At 37.8% G+C, this 4234-nt stretch overlaps 1 pseudogene; it reads right to left on the minus strand.

Annotated features, from left to right (window-relative positions):
- Positions 1 to 2862: 2862 nt before the first annotated feature.
- On the minus strand, positions 2863 to 3695 carry LOC100953778 (annotated as a pseudogene).
- Between the last annotated feature and the right edge of the window lie 539 nt (positions 3696 to 4234).

Genomic DNA, 4234 nt, shown 5'->3' on the forward strand with positions numbered 1-4234 from the left:
GTTTGATGGAAGTGTCTTGGATTGTGTATGAAAACACCACACTGTACCCCCAAAGTGCATCAATGTACACAGTTACCATTCAATAAAAAAATAAATAAATAAATAAATAAATAAATAAATTTGCTGAGGTTAGACTTGTGCCCTAGGATATGATCTATTTTGGAGGATGACCACGGGCTGATGAGAAGAATGTATATTCAGTTTTATTAGGGTGCAATATTCTGTAGAGGTCTGTAACAAACAACCCATTTGTTCTAGGGTCAGGTTTAAGTCTAATATTTCTTTGTTTAGTTTCTTCTTGTAGAATCTATCCAAAACTGTCAAAGGGGTGTTAAAATCTCCAACTATTATAGTGCAGGAAGATATCAAGTTGTTCATATCCATTAGGGTCTGCTTTATGAGTTGAAGAGCATTCTGGTAGGGTGCATAAATGTTAATTATCAAAATCTCTTCATGGTGGGTGTTTCCCTTGACAAATATGTAGTGACCTTCCTTATCTTTCTTTATCTTTTTTGGTTTAAAGCCTATTGTATCTGCTACTAAAATTGCAACCCCTGCTTTTTTCTGGTTTCCATTTGCCTGTATTATGTAAGTTCATCCCTTCACCCTAAGTCTATTTTTATCTATTAAGGTAAGGTGAGATTCTTGTATACAGCAGATATCTGGTCTGAGTTTATGTATCCAGTCAGCCAGCCTGTGCCTCTTTAGAGGACAATTTAAACGGTTCACATTAATTGAGAGAATTGATAAGCCTGGTTGTGTTTTGGGTGCCATGATTTTCAGATGTCCAGTAGACAATTTTAATCCTTTCACCACTGTGGAAGTCAGGTTTTATTAAAAAAATTTCTGGATAAGTTTACTTTGGAGGTAGAGAATTGCACTGGTCATTGTGGAGGATGGTCTGAGAACATCCAGGAGAGCTGGTTTAGTTATGGCAAATTTCTTCAATATATCTATGTCATTAAAGTATTTGATTTCTCCATCACAAATGAAACTCAGTTTAGCTGGATAGAGGATCCTGGGCTGGAAATTGTTTTGTTTTAAGAGATTGAAAGTTGATGACCATCTTCTTCTGGCTTGAAACATTTCAGCTGAGAGATCTGCGGTTATTCTGGTATTTCTCTTTTTGTAGGTGATACTTTTCTTACATCTGGCTGCTTGCAGAATTTTCTCCTTCATCTTAACTTTGGCAAAGTTAATCACAATGTGTCTAGGAGATGCTTTATTTGGATTGAGTCTTGCTGGGGTTCTGAAACTGTCTGCTATCTGAAGTTCTGTATCTCTTGCAATGTTTGGGAAATTCTCCTCCAAAATCTCTTGGAAAAGAGCATCTGTACCTTTAGGACCATCCTCTTCTCTTTTGGGAATTCCTATAAGACGAATGTTTGATCTTTTGGAGTAATCCCTCTCTGAGAGAGTAATCAACTCTCAGGGAATGATCAGTTTTTGCTCTCCATTGGTCTGGCTCTTTGAATATTTGGGAACGTTCAAAAGCTTTGTGCTCAGTTTCAGAGATCCTTTCTTCTGCCTGGTTTTTAATTTTAATTTAATTTTATTTTTAGCACTTTGAAAATTTCATTTCAACCCTTCCTCACTTACAGTTTCCATTGAGAAATCTGTTGCCAGATGAATTGGCGCTCCCTTATATGTTATTTGCTTCTTTTCTCTTGCTACTTTTAGTACCCTCTCTTTGTCCTTGAGGTTCTCTCTTTGAGAGTTTGTTATTGTATTCCTTGGGTCTACTTTGGGTCAAATCTATTTGGTATTCTCTAACATTTCTGTACCTGGATATTTATGTGTTTCTCAAGTTTTAAAAAGTTTTATATATTTTTTTGAATAAGTTTTCCATCACTTGTTCTTGCTTAACTCCCTCTAAAACACCAATAATTCTTAGATTTGGTCTTTTGGTCTTTGTTGCTATTCATTCTTTTTTTCTACTCTGAGTATGTATTTTCAAACAGCCTTCCTTTAACTCTTTGATGCCTTCCTCACTTAATCTGTTCTGCTTTTGAGAGCCTCTAATTTTTTTTTGGTTCAGTAAATGTATTTCTCAATTCTGAGATTTCCATTTGATTTTTATTTTTACTATTCCAATCTCTTTGTTAAATTTCTCTGATAAATTTCTGAACTGCTTTTCTGTGTTATGTTAGAGATCACTGAGTTTCCTTAAAACTATTATCTTAAATTTTTTGTCAGAGAGTTCACCTATTGCCATCTCATTAGGGTCAGTCCCTGGTTTCTTGCTTGATTTGTTTGAAGAGGCCATGATTCCCTATTTGCTATTGTTTTTTACTTATGTATGTATGTATGTATGTATGTATGTGGCTCTGCCTTGAAGAATTAATTATTTACTCCAGTCTTCTCTCTCTGGTGTGTTTTAGTTTTTATTAGATATGTTTGCATAAAGATTTCTTGTAATTTACCTGTTGATTTCCTTTTTCTTTTCTCTGTTATATTGCTGCCTCCTTTTTGGCACTGGATGGTGCCTTAAGCCCAGATTTATCTCAGTTCTAGTAAATAATCAGAATGAAACCAGTTCCAAATGAGGGAGGTTCCAAAGGGGTGTCCCAGTAGTGTTGTTGCTGCCCAGCCAGGTTCATCTGCCTGTTGCCCAAGAGAAAGCCAATGTCCAGAGACAGCAAAATTGACAGCAGAGAAAGGGGTTTTATGACTGCTGGAAAACAGAATATGGAAAGAATCAGCAATGTTTCAAATAAAAAGTCATAAAAATTAGTTCAGTCCCATGTACTTAATTTCTCCTCTATTTGAGGTTTAGTTAGTAATACTTATGGATGTGTCAGTTTTCTTTCTTTTTTTTTTTTTAGCAGACTTAATTAACTTTATTATTCTTGTATAAAAATCTTATGTTGTAGCCACAGTTGTAGCCTGGGTCTTCTGCATGGAGACTCTGGTATGGGTCTTGACAGGATGGTCAGTGAATCCCTGGTAAGGAGACTTGGTGAATACTGTCTCTTTCCAGAGATCAGGAGTTGGATAGTATAGGTCTTGGAAATGGAATCAAAAGTGGCCTTGGCAAAGTTGCCCGGGGTGGCAGTGCAGCCCCCAGCTGAGGTGTAGCAGTCATCAATCTCAGCCATCATTAGCAGCTTCTTAGGCATGGCACTGAGACAATGCCTCTAGGATCAGGGATGAGACCTAACAGCACAGAGCTATGGCCTTCCAAGGAACAGTGTGGGGCTTGCCAACCTTGTTTTCCCAGTCGTCTCTCTGCACTGGGACAATAGACAGCTTGGCCAGGATGATGGTCCCTCTGATGGCAGTGGCTACTTCCTTGGAGCACCTAACACCCAAACCAACATGGCCATTGTAGTACCCAGTGGCAACAAATGCCTTGAACCTGTCTGCTGGGCAGCACAGGTCTGCTTTTGCACTGGCATAATCTTCAAAACCTCATCCTTGATAGGTGTGCCCAGGAAAAAGGCATCATCTCAGATTCCTTGATGGGCAGGGAGAAGAGATAGATCTCCCCCAGGGATTTGATCTTCATGTCCTTGATACCCTTTGCCCTCAGCCTTGCCTCTGCAAGCTCTGCGGCCTCCTCCCTGACCCTGATTGTGGCCATGACCCCAGCCCCTAATGCTGCTGCCCAAGCCTCCACGGAAACCACCACACCCGCCCCAACTCCAGGGTCCTGGGCCTCCAGGCCCTCCTGTTGCATTGATGTCATCTGTCATTTGGTGTTTTCATTGGAGAAGAAGAGGACATATCAGTTGTTAAATTAAAGTCCTGGAAGTTTGCTTTGTTTTTGTTCAATGGTATATGATCTCCAAAGCTATCAGAAATCTGTATTCAAGAGAACCTGTCAGCCCTTTCCACAACTTTCCTTAAAGGACAAATTTTAGACTTAGCCAGTATAAAAAAAACAATAACACACATACTTTCTCTCATGAATCAAAATAAAATGATAGTTGTTCACAAATGACAAAGGACTTAGAATTGCCATCGTTAAAGACATAATTAGCAAACCAAAGTTGGTCGTTTTTGTGGCATACAACATTTTAACATAATAACCATAATTATTATCAATAAAATACATTAATATAAATATATTAACAATATGTATATACAAACATAACCCAAAGAAAATATAATTATCATTTCATAGTGGAAAATGTTTTTTGTATAGTTTTAACATTCCAAATGAGCCAAGTATGTCTCTCTTAGACTTAATTAAGGTAGTCCTAATATTTAAAAAGCTAGTCTGAGGTAAAAA

This window comes from Otolemur garnettii, unplaced genomic scaffold (genome assembly GCF_000181295.1).
Source record: "Otolemur garnettii isolate 467f Iridium unplaced genomic scaffold, OtoGar3 scaffold00045, whole genome shotgun sequence".
Taxonomy (NCBI): Eukaryota; Metazoa; Chordata; class Mammalia; order Primates; family Galagidae; genus Otolemur; species Otolemur garnettii.